At 41.6% G+C, this 23,273-nt stretch overlaps 1 long non-coding RNA gene across 1 annotated transcript in view; it reads right to left on the minus strand.

The window, feature by feature from the left end:
- Positions 1–468: 468 nt before the first annotated feature.
- The window catches only part of LOC106634454 (uncharacterized), a 50,155-nt gene continuing 27,350 nt past the window's right edge, over positions 469–23,273 (minus strand). The window contains exon 5 of the long non-coding RNA XR_008624361.1: positions 469–2,723. This is a non-coding gene — a long non-coding RNA (uncharacterized LOC106634454). The remainder of the gene's footprint in view (positions 2,724–23,273) is intronic.

Consider the following 23,273-nt stretch of genomic DNA (forward strand, 5'->3'; position numbering starts at 1 on the left):
CTAATATGAGATGGAACACAAGTGATTTATATTTTGAGGTCAGGCTTGGTCTTTGGATATGCTGTATATTTCTCCCCAGATTACCCCAGAGGCAACACTCAGTCTCTTCGCTGGTTTTTCCAAGCAATCCACTCATGCCAAATTTGGGTGAGTTTAGTAGAATTAACTTTAGCTTTGGTGAAGTTACAAGAAAAAGATCACATCACAGAATAAGAAGCCTTCTCCCGTCTTCCCAGCCCTTCCTTCCCTCTGCTGTCCTTCCTCTACACACGGTCCCCTCCAAATTTTTCTCACTTGATTAAACATAATAATTTTTCTCTCTCTCTGAAACCTTAGTGCCAACTAACATCCAGAGCCTGGATGAGGATGTGGGGTGGTTGAAAGGAAGCTGGGAAGGCAGTAGGGTGTAGATTCTACCCAAATTTACTTAAACATGTTCATCACAATGCTCAGGGGGAAGAAAACCTCTTCATTAACGTAATATATTCTCTTTAGAGCCTAGTCATATTACAGAAAACAAAACTTTCCCTCTGATATAAGGAAATATATACTTCTCTCAAAATGTGTGGGTAACAATAGAAATCACTTTTGACTCTAAGCCCAAACACTTTTTCCTCTTAGCCAGGAAACCTCCTGGCTAAGTCTCTTGTGGGCACGTTGTTCTCCTTGGAGAAGGTTGCTCTTCTTTTGTCAGAACTGCTGGTCTCCACTCAGCTGCCTAGTAGCTGGAGCCATTTCTACCCCCTTTTTCTTCTGGCCGTGGCTATTCTGCTCCTCTGGCCCTACCCAGTGGTAAAGCATGCGGCCCATGGAGCCACTAGTGATATTCTTCTGAAGTGGGACAGGTCTCTTTCTCTCATTCAGATTTATGACTTTTATTGCTCTGATGCTTAAACATGAATCCTATTACAGTTCTTGTACATTACTTGCTCTCTCAGTTTCTTAGTGGCTCTTCTCGTGGAAGGATATCCCTCAGTATTGCACACAAAAATAATGCTTTATATCATTCTTTACTCATTGGCCCAGGACCAGGTTCCACTGCCTTGACTTCAATGTATATCCCAGGTGTGTGTCTGTGTGTGGTGAGGGGGATACAATATACAATACTGTTAATTCTGGCCTCCTAGGCATCTTCATAGCTATCTACCTAAATGTCTATCTGTTTCTTTCTCCCAGGCTCCTTGTGCAAATAAAATTCTTTAATACCCATCTTGACATTCTAGAACAGTACTGTTGAAAGAAATGCAATGCAAGCCCCTTATGTAACTTTAAGTTTTTAGTAGCCTTATTTTAAAAAGGAAAAGAAACAGATAAATTAATTTTAATAATATCTAAAATTTAGCTCAATATATCAAAATAGTATCATTTCAACAAATAATGTAAATTTTTTTTTGCACTAAATCTTTGAAATCTAGTATGTGTTTTATACTTATAGCACATCTCAGTTCAGACTAGCCACATTTCAAGTGCTTCATAGCCACAGTGACTAGTTGCTGTCATATTGGACAACACAATTCTAGAGTTTCAAGGGTAAGTGTATAAACAGTCTACTGTCTGGAATTCTAGCAACAAACATACAAAATATGCATTGATGTATCAAGTACAAACTTCTCAGCTGAGCTTTTAAGGCCCTCTGTAGTCTGTCCCACCATTCTAGCCAGTTTGATCTCCTTTGTGGTACTGCATACACCCTGATCATTCCTGCTTCTATGCTTGGCTTTTGCTGTTCCCCTGACAAATGAGCTTCTTTCTGTTCCTTTTGCTGTTTTAACTTCTAGACCCAGCTAAAGTTCTCTCCTTTCCTGGACTACAGCAATTCCTATTGTTCTTTCTTCAGAACTTCCCTTAGTAACCTTTTAGAGGCTGTACCATAACATTTAGCAGTTACTTTGATTATATTATCTTTTTGTTATTTGCTGTTATAGAGGAGTCTCTTTTCTCCACCAAAACTGGGAGCCCTTTCAGAAGAGTATCCATGTTGTATACTATACTTCTCAATCACCCACATAATCTACCCTAGTGCAGAGCCCATGGTGCACACTGAAAATGCTTTTTAGTGGCTTAGTATGCATACCATTTCATTTATACCTTTTCTCTCCAGCTAGGTTGAAAACTTCTCCCAAACTAGATTCTGATTCTTTTTTTAATCTCCCACACCACTTAGCACAAATATTACTAGGATTTAAATATCTAAGCTTAGCCAAAATTGGAGAGCAACTGACAGATTGATAAGTGCTTTTGCATACCTAATCTCATTTGATTCTCAGGATAACTCTTTAATGTGGGACTTATTGATAGCATCATCACTTTCTAAATAATCAACATGAAGCTCAGAGGAATTGATTGATTTGCTTGAGGTCACACAGCAGGGAATTGCCAGAAAGCCCAAATGATCTAACTACCAATGCAAACCAATGCTTTCCATATTGGTGGTTACCACCCACACCCTTGGTGCATCCCATCTTACCCCCTCCAAATCAACGTGGAGCCAGGGGTTCTGTTTTGCTTGGTTTTTGTAATTAATGTTTCCCAGGAGATTCTTGGGCATCCAGCTCTGCCATGTCCAAGAACAAGTATTTGGGAACTACTCTTCAGACATGCTATGTAAAGTGTAGCTCCCTTCTTACTCCTGTGGGGAGGATTCCCAGGGCAAGGCATCCTTGTAAATGGTGTCCTCATCTGCTTCTTTTCCCTGGTTACTCCTCACTCCCCATTCAACTTGCCTGAAAAGAGAAAGGAGTACAAGAATTGTTAAATGTCTGTGAATGAACTTCAATAATAGTTGAATCTAAATATAACCCCTCATGGTTATTATTCCAAAAATCCAGTGATTATAGTTCAGAACTTTGAGCTACACATTCCCTACCCCCTTTCAGTCAGAATGCCCCACACCCATTAAAAGCAGTATTATTAAAAACAGCAGCTACTGGGCGTGCTTAGAAACAACTGTTCTCAACTAAATAACTTGGAATGTTTTTATTTTAGAATATCAAAGAGAGTCTGGACCACATTGTGGCTAATTGACTACATATTTCCATGAGCAGAAATGAAGCTATATTTTAGTTATAAAGATACCAACCACAATGTCTTTAATGTTGGTTACCAGCTTTTTTAAAAGAGGAGAGAGAAAGAAAACCAAAAGTGAATTGCACATTAAATCTCAGCTTAACTTAAATCTTAGCTCTAGTTATAGAACAAGGGGAAATTGGTGAATGTAGCACATACATTTTCTCCTAAGTACAGTGATTGCAACCATGCTGCCACAGCCCTACTTTGTGTAGATCTATCCTGATTTTTAAAATGTTCTCATGGACAATTCTCTCTGTCTCTCTCTCTGTCTCTCTGTGTGTGTGTGTGTATGTGTGTGTGTGTGTGTGTTTAAGTATGTGTGTAAGTGTTATGTATCTCTTTTCCTCTTCCCTTCTCTCCCTTCCTCTCCTCCCTAATGGGAGGTGGTTAAAGCAGCCTAGCTTGCTAGAAAACAATGAGTTCTGAAAGCTGAGAAAACGTAAACTGCAGAGCCATTTCTAAAGAAATACTTACAGCAAAGTTGATCTGACTCTTTTAATGACTTGCATAATTGTTTTTTTTTTTTTTTTTTGCTACATATAATTAGGCTTAATAAGCATTATTTATTTTACAGCCTAACCAACCATTTTTGAGCTTAGCTAAGGGAAGGAAGATTGAAAGAGGGTAGAGAAATGCCAGTGTGAAGCCCCCACCCCTGCTGCCCCCTCACTGTTTATCCTATCTCAGAAGAGGGGCTGCAAATGGAGCTGCACCTAGCACCCCATGCTCCCAGACTCATTCTCCTCCCGGTTCACTTTGCTAGTGAGTAAATTACTCAACTGGGAATTTCTAAAATCTCTAGACTGTGGGTGGCCTTGATTAAATGCTCTAGGAAGAAAAGAAGAGAGAAGAAAAATCCTGGTTATCCGGAATTTTTGGATAATGAGTCTTTCCGGGCAGTAAAATTTCTCAGATAACTGAGCGTTTTTCCTTTAAGCTCCAGACTTTTAATTTTAACCATTTCAAATGGAAATCTAAATTAAACATATCATACTCTTCCCTGAGCTCTTAAACAATAGACACAATTTAAAATTGTCTTCACCAAGTTATAAAAAATGATAGTTTATTACATAGAAAAATCACCTCAGAGGTTGTTGAGACATGTAAGATGTTTATTCTATTAAATGATCCAGACTTATATACATGTAAGTCCTTGTAATGGTTTTTTGTTTGTTTGTTTTGTTTTGTTTTTTAAAGACAAGGTCTCCAGGCTAGAGTGCAGTGGCACAATCACAGCTCCCTGCAGCCTCCGAGTTCTGGGCTCAAGCAATCCTCCTGCCTCCACCCCACAAGTAACAAGGACTACAGGCATGCACCATCTTGCCCAGCTAATTAAAACAATTTTTTCTGTGGAGACAGGGTCTCTTGCTCTGTTGCCCAGGCTGGTTTGCAATGTTAGTTTTTTTATATCTATAATTTTTCTGAAAACATTCTTTTCTGTTGTCAGTGTACCTACCACTAGCAATTCCATTTCCCTCTTTTAAACTGCTATATTCATAAGAACTATGAATATAAGTATGAATATTAAAATATTCATAAAAATTAGAATAACAGGTCTCCACATTGAGTGTAAAGTAGAGATAAATAGTTTCTAAGGGAGTATCTCTGAGGGAGCAAATAGGACTTTTATGTGTCCTGCTGAATTTCCTTGTTCTTGCCAACTTTCTGGATAGAGAGATTGTCAGAAGGATGAATTCTGGAAAGTTAAGAAATTATTGTGGCTGTTCTAAGGAAACTGACTCAAAAACTCAGAAGGAGGGTGCTATGGTTTGAATGTGTCCCCCAAAATGCTTGTGTTAGAAATTTAATCCCCAATACAATAGTATTGGGAGGTGGGGCCTTATGGGAAGTGTGTATGTCACAAGGACTCCACTCTCATAAATGCATTAATGCCAATTATAAAAAGGGCTTGAGTCTGCAATCTCTTGCCTCTCATGCATGCCCTTTGCCTCATGGTGCCTCTTGCCATGTGATGGCACAGCAAGAAGGTCCTTACCAGAGATAATCCTTCAGTCTTGGATTTCCCAGCCTCAAGACCCGTGAGCCAAATAAATTTCTGTTGTTTATCCAGTCTGTGGTATTCTTTATGGTAACACAAAATGGGCTAAGAAGGCAAGGTGAGATGTGAATCTCCCTTCATAGAATGTATAATAAAAATGATTTTAGGCTAGGTGCGGTGGCTCATGCCTATAATCCCAGCACTTTGAGAGGCCAAGGTAGGGGGGATCATCTGAGACCAGGAATTTGAGACCAGACTTAGCAATAAGCAAGACCCTATCCCTACAAAAAATAAGAAAATTAGCTGGGCTTGGCAGCACATGCCTGTAGTCCCAGCTACTCAAGAGGCTGAGGTAGGAAGATCACTTGTGCCCAGGAGTGCAAGGCTGCAGTAAGCTATGATTTCACCACTACACTCTAATCTGGGTGACACAGAAAGACCCCATGTCAAAATTAAACAAGAAAGATTTTACTTTTCTGATGACAAAACTAATGCATGCCAATTTTAAAAATATAGTCAAATCTTATAAATATATATGTATATAATACAGAAAAGTTCTTCATTTTCTCGCCATCCCCCAACCCCAAATAACTACTTATGAAAAGTACATCAATGCTTTTTATGTTTACATACTAGCATGTTATTATGAATTTTTAAAAACATAAATTTAAGATCTGTACCTTACAACTTGATCTTTGAACTTACTAATTTATCTTGAATGTCTCATGAATTAGTCCATTTTTAGTTATTTCATTGCTTTTTTAACCACACCTTAGTATTCTATTAAGGATTGTATTAGTCACATTTCTCTAGAGGGACAGAACTAATGGGAGATATAGATATAGATATAGATTTATAGATATAGATATAGATACAGATGATATAGATATAGATATATCAAAAGGAGTTTACTAACTTATAAGATCACAAGGTCCCACAATAGGCTGTCTGCAAGCTGAGGAGCAAGGCGAACCAGTTTGAGTCCCAAAACTGAAGAACTTGGAATCTGATGTTTGAGGGCAGGAAGCATCCAGTACAGGAAAAAGATGTAGGCTGGGAGGCTAGGCCAGTCTCTTTTTCACGTTTTACTGCCTGCTTTATATTTGCTGACAGCTGATTAGATTGTGCCTGCCAGATTAAGAGTGGATCTGCCTTCCCCAGCCCACAGACTCAAACGTTTATCTCTTTTGGAATCACCCTGACAGATATACCCAGGATCAATACTTTGTATCCTTCAATCCTATCAAGTTGACACTCAGTATTAACCATCACAAGGATATCCCATAAGTATTGAAACAGTTCTCTGCTGATGAATATTTAGATAGTGTTTAATTTTTCAACATTAAAATCAATAGTGAAGTGAACATCTTTGAATATGTATAATTGAGTGAGTATTTGGGTAGAATAAATTCTTAGATGTTGATATGATTTTGCTGTGTCCCCACTCAAATCTCATCTTGAATTGTAGCTCCCATAATAGTGTCATGGGAAGGACCCTGTGGGAGGTAATTGAATCACGGAGGCAGGTTTTCCCATGCTGTTCTCATGATAATGAAGAAGTCTCACGAGATCTGATGATTTTATGAAGGGGAGCTCCCCTCCACCTGCTCTCTTGCCTGCAACCATGTAAGATGTGCCTTTGCTCCTCCTTCACCTTCCATCATGACTGTGAGGCCTCCCCAACCATGTGGAACTGTGAATCCATTAAATCTCTCTTTTTTTATAAATTACCCAGCCTTGGGTATTTCTTCATAGCAGTATGAAAATAGACTAATATAGATATGGAATTTGACCTTTGAACTTGCACTTAGAGCTGTTATATAAATACCACAACCAGGGGAGTTCAAAACTATGGAAATGCATTCTCTCACAGTTCTGGAGGCTAGAAGTCCAAAATAGAGGTGTCAGCAGGGCCATACTCCCTCTGAAACCTGTGGGGAAATTCTTATGTGCTTCTTCCTAGCCTCTGGTGGTTTGCTGGCAATCTCAGTTTGCAGCTGTGTAACTCTAGTCCCTGCCTTCTACATCACATGGTGTCTCTTCCTGTGTGTCTCTGTTTCCACATGGCCATCTTCTTATAAGGTCACCAGTCACATTGGATTAGGGACCAACCCCACTCCACTATCAGCTGAACTAATTACATCCACAATGACCTTATTTCCAAATAAAGTCACATTCTGAGAACTGAGAGTTAGAACTTCAACATATCTTTTCTGTGTGGGGAGCAGGTGAAGTAGGGGAAGGAAGGGACACAGTTTAACTCATAACATCTTTCAAAGGATAAAGGCTTTAAACATTTAATAGATGCTGCCATTTTCTTCAAAAACATTATGCCAATGTATATTCTCATCAACAATTTATGAGAGTACCAGTTTCTCATGGACAGTGGATATTATAAATTTTCTATTATTTTCTAATCTGATAGGCAAAATTTATAACTCATTGTTATTTTATTTTGTATTTTTTATTAGTGAAATAGAGCAAATTTTCACTTGCTGTACTGACTACTATAAAGAACTAAAAAAAAGGAAAAAACATTAAGAATTTTTCACTCGCTTCACTAATTTCTTTTGTGATTTGCCTCTAATGTCCTTTGCCCAATTTTTCTGTTGTACTATTCATCTTTTTCTTATTGATTTATAAGGGCTTTTTCTTTACTAGAGGAATCTATAAACTCTTTGCTTATTATATATATTGTACTTTCCTCTCAATTTGTCCTTTATTTCTGTTCTTGCTCCATAGAAGCTTATTATTATTATTATTGAGACAGCGTCTCACTCTGTTGCCCAGGATGGAGTGCAGTGATGAGATCTCAGCTCACTGCAGCTTCCACCTCTGGATTCAAGTGATTTTCGTGCCTCAGCCTCCTGAGTAGCTGGGATTATAGGCGTGCAGCACCATACCCAACTAATTTTCATGTTTTTAGTAGAGACGAGGTTTTCATGTTGGCCAGGCTGGAAGCTTATTATTTTATGTGGTTACCTTTCTCTTTTCAGAAACCAGGAATTTTCATTCTTAGAAAGACCTTATCCACCCCCAAATTATAGAAATAGATGCCAATGTTTTCTTCTAATACAATTATGGCTTCATTTATACATTTAATTTTTTTATCCCATTGATATGTATTTTAGTATAAGGGTCAGGTGACAATCCAGTATTCTTATTTTTCCAAATGGTGATCACATGGTTGTCACAGGCTGTTTATTGATGCATTTTCCCCATAGATTGGAAATAACACTTGTATTATATCCTGCTTTCTGTGTAAATTGCCAGAAGCTTGGAGGTCCAGTTCTAGGCCACCCTATTCTGTTTCATTGTCCTGCCAGTCTCCTGCTGAGCTGGAACCAGTGTTAGAGTTACTGTAACTTTGTAATACAGCCTAATATCCCATGTGGTTTTTTTCCCTCCCTTACTTTCCATAGTTTTCCTGACTGTTCTCAGGAGTTTATTCCTCTAGATTAAGTCTAAATTTTGGCAAGTTCTTTACAAAATTTCTGCAAATATTTTGATAGAATGGCATTAAATTTATAATGAGGAGAGAATTGGCACTTCATATATTTTTTCTACTCAAAAAATAGACCTCTCTATGAATTCAAATCTTTTATGTCTCTCAATATTATGCCTTTTTTCTTCATATAGCACAGGTTATATAGTTTTGTTAACTTATTCTTAAGTGTGTGTGTGTGTGTGTCTGTGTGTGTTTTGAAACACACACACTCCCTCTGTCACTCAGGCTGGAGTGCAATGGCATGATCTCAGCTCACTGTAACCTCTGCCTCTTGGATTCAAGTGATTCTCTTGCATCAGCCTCCCAAGTAGCTGGGGCTACAGGTGTGTGCCACCATGCCCGGCTAATTTTTGTATTTTTGGTAGAGTTGGGGTTTTGCTATGTTGGCCCAGCTGGTCTCAAACTTCTGACCTTAGGTGATCCACCTTCCTTGGCCTCCCAAAGTGCTGGGATTACAGGAGTGAGCCACCATGCCCGGCCTGAAGTGTTTTTAAATTACTACTAGGAATAAGATCTTTTCTTCCAGTTTAATTTTCTACCTGATTGTTATTCAGTATGCAGGAAAATTATGAGTTTTTAAAATATTAAATAGGTAACTGGTTACTTCCCTGAATTACATTGTTTCTAATGGCTTTGCAGTTGTTTCTCTTGGGATTTCAAGTGTATTGTCACATCATCTGCAGTAACTATAATTTTGTTCCCTCTCTTACAATATTTATATTTTTTATTGGTTATCTTATCTAATTATAAAGTTTTTCCAGAAAAAATGTTAGTTAATAGCAGTAATAGTGAACATGCTTGTCTTATTCCTGATTTAAGCAGAAACCTTTCTGTTGTTTGTCTGTCAACTGTGATGTTGGTTTATGATTTAGGATACATCTGTCTATTGTATTATGGAAGTATTCCTATATTCCTATTTTGACACAGTCATTAAGAACATAAGAACATGCCACTTACTAGCTGTATGCAACCCACTTCCTAATATGTGACCTGAGGCAAGACTCTTAACCTTGCTAGGCTTTAGTGTCCTTATCTACAGACGGAATGGGAAAGGTAGTACCTCCCTCATTATGTGATGGTTGAGGACTAAATAAGAAAACGCACACAAAGCATATCAGATAGTGCCCAATACATAATAAAGGAAAAATAAATGTTAGCTCTTATTATTTTTTTTACGTGAATGAACACTGAAATTTGTTACATTTATTTTCTATACCTTTGAAAGTAATCATGACTTTTCTCCTTTGACTATTAACAGGGTTAATTATAGTAATAGATTTCCTAAAATTGAATCCAGCTGATATGAGTCCCACTTTGGTATTTTAAAATGGACTACTGAATTCTATTTGCTAGTTTCCTTTTTTTTTTTTTTTTTTGAGATAGCTCGCTCTGTCACCCAGGCTGGACTGCAGTGGTATGATCTCGGCTCACTGCAACCTCCACCTCCCGGGTTCAAGTGATTCTTGTGCCTCAGCCTCTGGTGTAGCTGGGACTACAGGCGTGTACCACCATGCCTGGCTAATTTTTGTAATTTTAGTAGAAACAAGGTTTCACCCTGTTGGCCAGGCTGGTCTCAAACTCCTGACCTCAAGTGATCTGCCTGCCTCAGCCTCCCAAAGTGCTGGGATTATAGGCATGAGCCACCATGCCTGGCTATTTCCTAATATCTTTATTAGAGCTTTTACATTGTATTTAAAAGGAAGATTACCCTGAGATATGTGTGTATGTGTGTGTGTGTATGATGGGTATAGGTGTGTGGCATGGGCTGTGTGTGTGCAGTATGTTTGTATCTGTGCAGTGCATGTTTGTTGGGGTGTGGGTGGTGTGGATATAAGGTGAATCTGTGTGGTGTGGTATATGTGTTGTGTGTTTATGTATGTGAGGCACATTTTTATTTGGGTAGAGTGTGGTATGTGTGATGTGTGCATGAATTGTGTGGATGTTTGTATTCGTGTAGTGTTTGTGTGTGTGTGTCTGGTGGGGGAACAATGTTTGTGCATAGTGTGTGGTACATAAGTGTTATCTCTATGAGGTTTTGGTACCAATGATACGTTGGCTTCCTAAAATAGGTAGGAGAATTTTTCCTTTAAGCTCTGGATGAGTTAAATAGCAACAAAATCATCTCTCCCTTAAAGGTTTAAAATGAGCAACTTGTTAAATGACCTGGGCCTTGGAAGCTTGTGGTAGCATTATCCACTTTTTCCATGGCTTGGTTTTTGGAAGATCTCTGAGTCTATTTTGATAAGAATTTCTTTGAAAATCATCCATTCATTTCCATTTATTAGAGAATAGAGAAATAGCTATTTTGGATATGACATCAAATAATAGCTCAGTCTAATTCTAAAGCTTTTCTGACATTTAGTATGAAAAGAAAAATAAGAGCAGTTGAGAAGTCATTTTGGCACAAAGAACACTACAGGGATAGCCAAGAGGGAAAGACAGACTGCCTCTGAGCTGGATCATCTTTGAGTAATAAAAATGGAGAAATGCGTGACTGACTTATTTACCATGACTAGATAAGTAGTAAATAAATATTAGGTTGGTGCAAAAGTAATTGAGGTTTTTGCTACTACTTTTAACTTTTGCTATTACTTTTAACCTCAATTACTTTTGCACCAACTTAATACCTACAAAATAAATGTAATCAGTGGACTAAATTCTTCCAAATGTGGTAGCCCTTGAGGAAAATACCAAAAGCATTTTAGGGAGAGGCCTGCTAGGACACTTATGGGTCAGACGGAAGCTCCAGCAGTGGGCACCTGCAGCCACTGACTCTCAGTAAGAAGTGCAGGCAAGGATCAAAACCCTGGGTCGAGGGACATGCCTGCTGGCGTGGAAAGTGCAGGCTCTGAGACTAGTGAGACTTGGTTACGATGTACCAAGCTGGAGTGACCCATGGTGTTGTTCACGGGCTCTTGTCCTTACTGGAAGCTTATCTGTGTTTGTACCCACTTCCCTTCTTTCCACCTAGACTTGAGAAGAGGGTGCTAAGTTAGCATGCTCAGTTAGATGGCCTAGAGACATGTAGCTGAACTGCAGAGGTGTACAAGCATTCTGTCTCCAGCCTCCCCAACCCCTTTTCCACTCCCTAAGGGTGCTGACTCCTCAGTTTCCAGATGCCGCTTCTGTGGCTGAAGTTTTCCCAGAATGCAGCTCTGCTCCTGGGCTCCAACACCCAGAAGTTCCTCTCTCTAGTCCAGTCAGCTGCTTCTTCCATCACCATATAGAACCTAGAAGAACACTAGGGACAGAAGGGAAGATGAAGACCCATCGTTAACTCCCTCAAGCGATCTTTCAGAGGGAAACAGACTCTCCACTCTCAATATTGACCTTCTAGTTCCTGTTTTTATTCTGAGAGAATGTTTCTGTTCCTGCTCCTCAAAGGAAATAGGTTTTATTTGGTTGGCTTTGCCTTCAATTGGCACAATTAGAACTGCAAGAGACACCACACTTGAGGAATCTGGGGCCCCAGAGGTTCAGCTGACGGTGCTGTGCACATAGCAGATTGTGATAGTTCCATTTTATGTGTCAACTTCACTGGGCCACAGGGAGCCTAGCTCTTTGGTTAAACATTACTCTGGGTGTGTCTGGGAGGGTCCCTGAATGGCATTAATGTTTGAATTAATTGGTAGACTCAGTAAAGCAGGTTGGATCCGTTTCATCCAATCCACTGAAGTTCTGAATTAAAAAAAAATATAAAGCTGAGTAAGAAAGAATTCTCTTTTTCTGCCTGACTGTCTTCAAGCTGGGACATAAGTCTTCTCTTGCCTTCATACTGAGACTCAGGCTTGAATTTACACCATCAACTCACCCAGTTCTCAGGCCTTCAGAATCAGACTGGAACCACACCATCAGATCCCCAGGGTCTCCAGCTTAATAACTTCAGATCATAGACTTCTCAGCCTGCATATCTTGTAAGCCAATCTTTATAGTAAATCTCTTTCTAGCTGGCTTTGTTTCTCTGCAGAACCCAGACAAATAACGCAAGTATTTAGTAAATGCCTGCTTACTTTGTGTAAGTGGCCTTTGGCAAGTCTGGTGAGCAGTTAGTGGCAGAGTTCCGACCAGGATGTAGGGTTGCAGGCTCATCCACCTGGACTCCTTCCACCCGACCAACACCAATTCACCCCAATGGAGGTGAGGCTGGACAAAGAATGATAGTGATGAAAACAGTGGCCCCATGGGAACCACCAGAAGCTAAGCCTAAAGAATAGGAGTAAGCCAAGGAGTCACCCAGGCCCAGTGAGTATCAGGAATCGGGGCTTCAAACAAGGCCATTTGTCAGACCAGGGCAGCCTAGCAGCAGAAATGAGCTAGAAGCAAGAGACTCTGTATCCAAGGTGAAGCTTGCCTGGCTTGTCATTCTTTCATTCTTCCTGCTGTTGCAGGACACTGTGGCTTTCCCAGGAATGGGCTTCCCAGAATCTGAAGGCCCATCAGATGCCACATTAGACCTGCTACTTTTACCAGCTCCTCCTGATAGGACTACACAATATCTTTGACTTTAAGGGTTGAACTCCTAGGCAGCTGGTCTAAGAATCCATCCACAGAGTAAACACCACCTGCTGAACACCAAATGCCTCCTGAAGTACTTTTCAGACTCTGTCTGTGGACCACCTGTCTCAGAATTACCCAAGATGCTTGTTAAAAATGCAAATTTCTAGACCCCACCCAGAACTACTGAATCAGCATCTCTGGGAGGGTGGCTGGGAGTCTGCATGTTTAATAATGTCTCAGGTGATTCTTATTTATGCACACTGACGTTTGAGTTCTACCAGGTAACCCCAAACACATACAAGTTCCCGGGAAGTGGCTAAGTGGTGATGACAAACTCTGGCCCATACTCACTCCTTTGTTCATTTACTCACTCAACAAATAATTTTAAAGATTTTGTGCTCAAGGCATTGTGTTAGGTGCTGTGAAAAGTTAAATTTAACTAGTTAGCACTTATTTCTATTCAATTCACAGTTAATCCATTCTCACAGTTTTCTAGGCAACGCACAAGGTGCCGCAGATCCAATGTGAATAGGTACTAATTGTGCAATTACTTTTGCACCAACCTAATAGTTTCTGACTATTAGTTTCTGAGCTGAGCAGGGAGGAGGACCCTCATAGAACCAATGTGACACAGCATGAGAAGTGCTGCTGATGTTATGAATAAAATACAGCAGAGTCTAGATGGGGAAAGAGTTATATCGAAGGGTAGAAATGAAGATTCAAAAGGGTTTCGGAAATGAGATGGCATTTGAAGTAGGTCCTTAGTGGAATCTTGCCTCTTGGAAGGAGCAGGGAGAAGAAGAGCATTCTTTCAGAGGGAGCAGCCCAAGAAAAGGCACAGAGACAGGCCGGGCGTGGTGGCTCATGCCTGTAATCCCAGCAGTTTCGGAGGTTGAGGTGGGTGGATCACGAGGTCAAGAGATCGAGACCATCCTGGCCAACACGGTGAAACCCCATCTGTACTAAAAATACAAAAATTAGCTGGTTGTGGTGGCGGGCGCCTGTAGTCCCAGCTACTTGGGAGGATGAGGCAGGATAATAGCTTGAACATGGGAGGCAGAGGTTGCAGTGAGCCGAGATCGTGCCACTGCTCTCCAGCCTGGTGACAGATCAAAACTCCGTCTCAAAAACAAAAAAAAGGCACAGAGACATAAAGATGCCAGGCATATGTGAGGTCCAATGAGTGGTCTGGTGTGATCTGCCTGTGGGGTGCCTGCCAGGAGGAAACCAGCTGAAAATGAAGCCAGAAACTCAAGCAGGTGCTGGATTGAGAGGAACCTTGAATGTTATTCTGGAGTCTGAACTTGGTCCTATGAGCCAGCAGTTCCCAAACCTGACTGTGCAACTGTGCAGATTCTTAAGCCCTATCCACTTCCGATCTGATTCAATCTGGGTGGGACCTAGGAGTCTGTATTTTCACCAAGCTCTTCAGGTACCGCTAATGCACAGCCATGGTTGGGACCCACTGAAACAAAGATTGCTAGGAGTTCCAGTAAAGGAAAGTCATTATCGCAGTTGGGCTCTGGGCAGCGTGGGAACCCAGGTGATTAGACAGGCACTTAAGAAGCACATTTTTTTTTGAGATCGAGTCTCGCTCTGTCGTCCAGGCTGGAGTGCAGTGCCTGATCTCAGCTCACTGCAACCTCTGCCTTCCAGGTTCAAGCGATTCTCCTGCCTCAGCCTCTTGAGTAGCTGGGATTACGGGCATATGCCACCATACCTGGCTAATTTTTTTTATTTCTAGTAGAGATGGGGTTTTACCATATTGGCCAGGCGGGTCTTGAACTCCTGACCTTAGGTGATCTGCCCACCTAGGCCTCCCAAAGTTCTGGGATTACAGGCGTGAGCCACTGCGCCAGCCTTAAGAAACAAAATGTAAGGCCTTCACTTTCAGCGCTTGCGCAATCCTGGAAGTAGGGCCTCCTTAAATTGTGTGCCCTTGGCACCTCACTTACCCCACCCTATCTCAGCCATAACTCTGAGGACAATACAGAGGCCTGGAGGAAGAGGGGGACATATATCAGAGCAGGCCATAAGGAGGCCAGTACAATAGTTCTGGTGAAAGAGGATGATGGCTTCAGGGAAGGAGAGAAGATCAGGGGGGCCCTTCCAAAGCAGCACCAGCAAGATTCAGGTGATGCAGAGCAGCAGTCCAGGGGGACGCGGAGGTTCTCTGGCTTAGGGACTGGAGCATGGGTGGTGGGCACTGGTAGAGCAGATGTGAAGTAGGTTTGGGGAGAAGATATGGGGTTCAGCTTGGGACATGCTGAGTTGGAAGTTCTTGTAAGAGATTCTGGGCAGAACCGTACTACCCTTTCCCCTAAAGATTTATTTGAGTACATCTTGTTGCAAGAATCTCAACAAATTCAACAACTGGTTATTAAGCACCTACTATGTGCAAAGCCCTGTGCAGAATGCTATAGGGGTACTGGTGGGGCACAAAAAGTGAATAAGCCACTACCCTAAGTCCCCAGGACCACGTCTATGCAACGAGTAATTCCCGTATGTATTAGTCTGTACTGGATTCAATGATAAAAGTATAGCGTGTGCTGCAGATGCCTAGAAAAAGGATTTGTAAGATTAGTTCTGACTGTGGAGATTGGAGAAAACTGCTTGGAGGTGGGATCTGCACTGCTTTCTGAATGTTGGTACAGGAGAGCAGAGCAAGCAAAGCAGATAAAAATTTGAGCAAAGTCACAGAAGTTGGAAATGCAGAGTAGTAGATTACTTTGAAGACCATTTACGAATAGACATTTATTCAGCACTTTATGTATGCCCAGTACAGTGGCAGTGTGGCAGCCATGAGACCTACTACAGGGAGCTCAGATGTCCAAGAAGCCAACATCTGCTGAAATCCACCATTTCCCTGGCGCTGAGGCCACTCTCACTCCAGAGGCCACTCTCGGCCAGTGACTGAGCAGGACAGGAATTCTTGGGCAGGCCCATTCCTAGATGATATGGTTTTGGCTGGACAGTTTTGGCTCGAAGACTCCTGGTAGCCTTGCCAAATCTTCGCTAGACTGCACCGTGGTCTAGGACACCTCCACCCAATCTCCCTTCACTGTCACCTTCCCTCAGGGTCTGATCCCAGCCTTACTGGCTCACCTCAGTTTCTATCACACAGGCTTTTCTGAGGACCCAGGCTAACTCAGGTATTATGAGGGGAATTAATATCAAGGTGATTCTTTTTCACACTTCTTTGCATGTTGAATCATTCCTTAAATATCATGTGAAGGCTATCTGTCGTAAGGAATTTAGCAGAGCAATATTTTATAAAAAGAAGATTTTTTTGAGAAAGGACAAATCACTCTGCACTTTTTTGTATGCATATCAAAATTTCTCAAAAGGAATGCAGCTGATGTCAAAACAAGTTTGTAGGCCAGCCGTAGCCTCAGTGGGAGCGGACAACACTGGGGAGTGCAAAACCGAGCTGGGGATGTTCCTGCTGGCCTCACTGGCTCTGTGATTTCTCAGACCGTACACTAAAGATGTTTTCTAAGGTTCTGTGATTTTCCAAAGATCACATGGAGTAGTGGAAACAGGTTTTGGAGCCCAGAAGGTCTTGGTTCAAATTTGCAAATATATCGCTTTCTATGTAACCTCCACCTTAGGTTCCTTAACCTTTCTGAGCTGCTGTTCCCTCATCTGAAAATTGGGCTAGCATATGGAACTTGTGTAGTTACAGGGAAAATTAGAGAAAATGTATAGAGTGCCAGCCGCTCTATAATTGGGAGTTTTTGTGTTAGTTTTATCAAAAAGTTAGGCGGAATTTAGCAGTATAAAATGAAATGGAGTTGAGGTGACATCGAAGAACACTCAGGCTAAGGATCCAGTGTTCTCTCAGTCACTGCCAACAAGAGGAAACAGTTCAGGGATCCAAAGGGAAACCATCCAACAGCCAATACTAGAGATTGCACTTTTAAAATTCTTTTTAACTTCAGCTATTAGAACCAGAACCTTTGGCAGATGTTAGTATACGATCTCATGGCACACAAACCTCTGCTGTGCTCTATCAGGGTAGTCAAAATATTGGATCAGTGGACCAAGATGTTTCCATGCCAGGTATCCCTTGGCACAGAAAGTGATAGACCCTCACTCTCCTGATTCCTGGCAGAGGGCAATCCCAGTTGTGTGTACCTATAAACCTCTATAGTGGGTTAAAAATGGCTGCAAATGCTTCGACATTCCTCCCATAGAGATGTGGGCTTCATTTGCCCTCCCCTTGATTCTGAGCTGGTCCACTAGAATACAGTGGAAGGGAAGCTCTGCTAGTTCTAAGACTAGCCTTTAAGAGAACAGGCAGCTTCCTCCTTGTTCTTTTAGAGCCCTGAGTAGCCACATGGAAAGCCAGGCTGTCCTGCTAGAAAGATCACATGGAGAGGCATGAAACTACATGGAGAGAGAGACCAGCCAAGCCAGCCTTGCAGCCAGAGCCATTACCGTGAAGGTTCCAGGAATGTGAAGAAAGTCATCGTGGACCCTCCAGATCAGACCAGTTGCAGCTGAATTCTACTGAACAATCCCAGGCAGCACCAGGTAGAACAAAAGAATCACCTATCTGAGAGCTGCCAAATTCCTGACTCCCCAAATAGTGAAATATAGCAAAATGATTGTTTTAAGCCACTAAATTTGGTAGTCATTTGTTATGTGGCAGTAGATAACCCTGAAGAAAGTATCTGCACTTGAACTTCCCTTTGTATAGTACCCAGGCAACCCTACAGACTTGAAATGACTTGGAACCCTGAACACTTTATTAGACTGAGGTTTGGCATATCTTGGAACTTGTTGCCTGCTTACCATTTCAGGTCTCCAGGTGTGTTTATGGGAGATATTCAAAGGAATGTACCAGACTCAATATTGAAATTGATTAGTCTCCTTCAACTGTAATTTTTTCCCCTTGATTATTGTTTTAAAATTTGGAACAATAAGATTGTACAGAGGAGAAAGAGAAAGGATGGAGTATGGGAAAGGGAGAAAATAAAAAGAAAAAGATGGAGGGGTCTCAGGTTGGTTAGCATCTACTCAGAAAGGAAGAAATAAAATTAAAACCTCCAAATGAAGAAAGGCCCTAATCCTTGCCCACCTTTTGGAAACCCCGCCCATTGTTCCACACCAACCCCACCTTAGAGAAGGAATCAAGACAAATGGCTAACAGCCATAGAATTCCTGTATTCTCAGCTTCTATTTAACATCACTTTCTATTTTATATTCATTCATTCAGTCCACAGGCATTTATTGAATCAGTGTTTTCTGTGGGAAAAACTAAAAAATGTGGTATAATTGAAACATCTACTTCACCCATTTGAGACTGAAAAGAAGATGATATCTCTTTTCATAATCAAATTAATACAATTCTATACCCCCATTCCAAAGGCCTTCTCTGGTCCTGGAGTGTCCTGCCTGTGATACATTCTAGAAGCCCACAGGTGATTATCCAAATGACTTCAAAGAAAGCCCATTCTGTCTGCCAAAGAAACTACCCTCTGCCACCATTGTTGCAGCACAGCTTCACTATAGAGCTGCTGAAACAGGAAGTCCATCAGACTCTTTAGCCAAAAGAAGCGCTATGGTGGCAGAGGTACGTGGCAGAAAGACTTGAGGTTATTGTGCCTACCTTGCCCCCACGGCCAACAGTCCAGTGCCGGCCTTGTGCATTGTAGGAATCACCACTGAATGTGTGTCTCACTGCCAGTTTGGCAGTGGTTTCTGAGAGTTCAGGGAGGATGAGCACACCCTTCCCTCCCAATGCCTCGTCAATTTTGGGCACTTCAGACCCAAAGATCTTTAGGGAAACATCTGTGTACCTGAAAATGTTCTCCTGCCTTGGTATGCCATGGAAACTTGGTGACCAGGCAGTAGAGGTTTCACAGTAGCCACAAGCTATACCCCAAACCAGACCTTTTCCATGAGCAGGCAGATCAGGTTTCCAGAGAGAAGAGAAAGTCCCTCCCTCCCAAGCCCAAGCCTGCTTCATCTCCTGCCCCAGGATTAACCACTTGTCATCCACCATGGCCTCAACAGAAAGTCAAAAACTGTCTAACAATACATTCCCATTGTCCACGGCCACTTCAGTATAATAAAACAAAGTGTCTTGCTCTTAGAGAGGGCATGCACAAACAGAATTAGGTAGCAACAGCAGAGAAGAAAACGTGCAGTCATAGAACTTGAGAGCTAGAACAGACTCCAAAGACCACATTGTTAAACCTCCTCTGTCAAAAAAGCAGAGGCCCAGAGGCTTCACTAATCTACACAAAGCCATGCTCAGCATTTGGTAGTTGAGTCCAAGTCCTCAACCCAAGCTCTTTCCTCTAGATTTTCACATAACTGCTTCTCTTGGGCCCCTAAATTAAACTGAAAGATACTTAAATAATTTGGGGGCTTTATTTTTTTCTGTGCCTAAGAAAAACAGAAACATTCCTTGTTAAGCCAAGGCAGGGTCTGACAGAGCTTGGCAGCTGGAAGTATCTTCCAAAATCAAGAAACACCACATCTCTTTTGAAAGTGGGATCAACAGTTTGTGCCCCTTAAATGTGAAGAAACGTATTTCTTTGTGCAAAAAAATAATAATAATAATAACCGCAGTGAAATTGCTGAAGACAAATATATTGGGCAAGGAAGTCAGCAAAGCAAGAGATACTGAGTTGTTCAGAACAGTTAGTTTATTCATGTGCAAAAAAAGGAGAAAGAATACAGGCAAATTATTTTCCATTTGCAAATATGTTCTCTGAATTTTCCCAGAAGATGAATATACAGAAACTCATGAGTTATAAGAACTGAATGCCCAATTATTTGATAAAAAGGACAGGCTGAAATAGGGCTAAAGAGGGGACAAAAATCTTTATTCACACTATAGCAAAATCTTCCCACCACTGCCATCCAGGATTATTGACGAGCTGAGTCATATACTTGAGATCACTGCTTTGAGGTGATCTCAGTTTAAAACATACACTCCATTTATTCACATGTATGAATGACATGAAGATGATGTAACTTTTGAAAAAATATTAATAGGTCTTCATTTTTTCACTTTCGTTTATTAAAGTACCTGCTGCAGGTCAGGATTATAATAGTATAATCTTGATATACTATTAAAGACATATAAAAAATAAGATACGAGAACTACCCTTCATGCTCTCGCAGTCCAAGAGAGGAGGACAGACTAATAAACAAATGACAACCACGAGCATTATCAAGCCACAAGCACATCAAGCACTATGACGGGATAATGTATAGACAATGAGCTACCAGAGGCACCTGGAGTAAAAGTAGGTAGGGGGCTAAGAGTTAAAAGAGGAGGTGCATGAGATTAAATTTAAAGAGATTAGGACTAAACTATGTAAAAGTGGATGGACAGGAAAAGTCAAATATGAGAAATGAAAAGACACAGGTGAGCAAATGACTTGGCAATCAGTTGGATGTAGGGTTTCTGGAAGAGGGAGGCAATATGTTGATTCCCAGTGACACATCTTGAACAGATGCCTAGACAGCTGACAGCAGTGCAGGCTCCTGCTGGTCATGGTCCCCCCTTGGCATCTCATGCACATAACAGAAGCAGCCAGTGCCATTATCCCAAAGGGGGTATTTCATGCACATGGCAGAATCCGCCTCTGCCCAGCCCCACTTGATAAGCTCAGCGGCTGCTGACTGATCCATAACTCTCAGAGTGCATTCATGATACAGGATGGTCTGTGACCTGTTGGAACTTCATTCCCTAGAGCTTAGATTTTCTGCCAGATTAGCCACTCTGCTTGAAAATAATGCCTTCTATTTCATGCTCAATATTTGGACTCTTAGTCTTCATTTTTGCTTTCATACCAAGATCTCTGGTCTGACTGACTGGGTAGTGTAGTCAATCAAGTAAGGAAACTTGGAGAAAGGCTAATAAATTTTACTTTAACCTTGTGTTTTAAATGTCCATAGGACCAAAATTCCTCCAACCAATGGGTGAAACTATTTCTTTTACTTGTTGAAATTTAGTGTACAGCTTGCCAGCCACTTTGTTTTTGTTCTTTGGCTTGAGTATCAGCTTTTTGCTGTTCTTCCTCCCTTATTTCTAACCTTACTGCTGCATCATGAGAAGCAATATGCCTTCATTAACTCTTCTACTCAACTGCACAGGTCTGGTCTAGCAGAATGCCCATTGTATTCTTATTTTGAATTTGTTCAGTTGTCTTTGTAAGTGTGTCCCCTGTACCACACCATTGCACAGTTGTATGCATGTTGTCTTGTATTTCTTTTTTCTTACTTCCTTTCTTGTGTCATAACTCGAGAAACAGCTGCCCATCTATGATTAATTGAAGTAGAATAGGACTGATTATTAGGGCAGAAAATTCTGGAATTAGGTCTGTTCACTAGAATTAGGGGAAAGAGGGCAGGCACATATACTAGAAGTCTAGACCTAGCTATAGATGTTGGAAGTTCAGTCTGCAGGCAAAGGAAGGATGATGCGGCAGGGTGACATTGGACCAGAGGATATAATGTGTGTAGGGTGTGGGGAGTGGAGTTCGTACCAGAATGGTATGGGGAGATGATGGCATTGCTTCTGACAAGGAAGACTCAGAGGCTGGTCCTGCAGATACTTGCTAACATCCAAGGAAGGTCATAATAAGACACAGAGAAGATGGCGACAGCCTCTGGTTACCAGAAGAAGGCTCAGACAGAAAGCAGACCAGCCAGGGTGAGCCTGAGACCCCTTGGAGCTTCTTCAACAGTTCTGCCTCCAGGCCAGGAGCTGCGGAGTAGGGAGGGAATGGGGAGAGAGGAATAAGGGGAGATAACTATGGCCTTGGGAGAGGAGTCGTCATTGTGATGAGCCCCCGAGAACAAGGACTGTTCCACCTCTCTGGCCTCCAATAGGAGTGCACATAGTGAGTGCTTAGTAAGTGCAAATTCAGTGAATTAAAAGGCCACCTTCAGTTAATCATTCAAAACCCATTATAGCAGATAACTTCACGGGTTTAATGTACCGCAAGGGCATAGATGGCACCCAGAAAAGGAACAGTTTCATACAATAAAAGCCTGATTGTGCAGATTACAGTGATTGACAGAAATAGCCTCAGAGGCCCTGACACAGCCGATTACACACAGATGGAGACTCAGCAGCCCTCAGTGTCCAAGAGCAGCACTGCTGCCCTTGCTATGATGCAACCACACTGGGCTGTGAAGGCCGCCAGTCATCAGAAGCTCCCTTTACTTTTCTCATGGAAGGGGAGAAAGGATCATCACCTTCTTAGCCCTTCATTCTTTTCTGGAGACTCTAGCTTGGGACCTGCCTGCTCATTAGGTATAAGTAACTAGTAACAACCCCTGCATATTCCTGAGTGCCTACTGGGAAGGTGAATGGGAGGTCAGTTTCCCAGGACCATTTACCCAGGTGCACCATATAAAAGGCCCAGCTTTAGTGATTCCCACAGTAGTTCAGTGCATTAACTCACTGGTCTACCCAAACCACCCATACCCTAACGGGGACAGGGTTGGGAATCTGCTGTATTTAGACTCTAGACGTTAGGTCACCTACACCCATCAGAGAGGAATACATTCCTGTGGCACACGTGGGAGAGGCGCATAGTTTCTACTGAGGTAAGGGTTGCCACCAGCCACCCCAGATGGACATAATGTACATTTGCACAAAAGTTGTATTTTTTTCTGTACAGATGTAAAGAGAAACCAATACTGCCTGAAGCAAAATTGTAAAACTGGGAAGTCAGTGAAATTTGCCTTGGGTATCTCCAACCCCTCCTGTTTCCCCTCAGTGGCCACACCCTGGCCTCCCCTCCCCTCTGTTCCCTGCTCCTTCCTCATTCTGGATGCCTTCCTGAGCCTTAAAACACACACACACACACACACACACACACACACACACACAGGATCTGATCACATCATTATACCTGTCTCTTTCACATTACAGTAGTAACTGCCCCAGGTATTTTTATTTAAAACCTTTTATTATGGAATAAAATGGTTTCTTAGGTCTTCCCTGGAAGGAATTTTTAGGCAATATTAAACAGGTAGAATTTGTTTTTTTGTTTTGAGGGTTAATTTTTTTTTTCTTTTTACTAACAGGGGAAAGACTGGGCACAGTGGTTCATGCCTGTAATCCCAGCACTTTGGGAGGCCAAGGTGGGTGGATTACTTGAGGTCAGGAGTTCAACACCAGCCTGTCCAACATGGTGAGGCCTCGTCTCTACTAAAAATACGAAA

Source organism: Pan paniscus, chromosome 12, assembly GCF_029289425.2.
Source record: "Pan paniscus chromosome 12, NHGRI_mPanPan1-v2.0_pri, whole genome shotgun sequence".
NCBI classification, from domain to species: domain Eukaryota; kingdom Metazoa; phylum Chordata; class Mammalia; order Primates; family Hominidae; genus Pan; species Pan paniscus.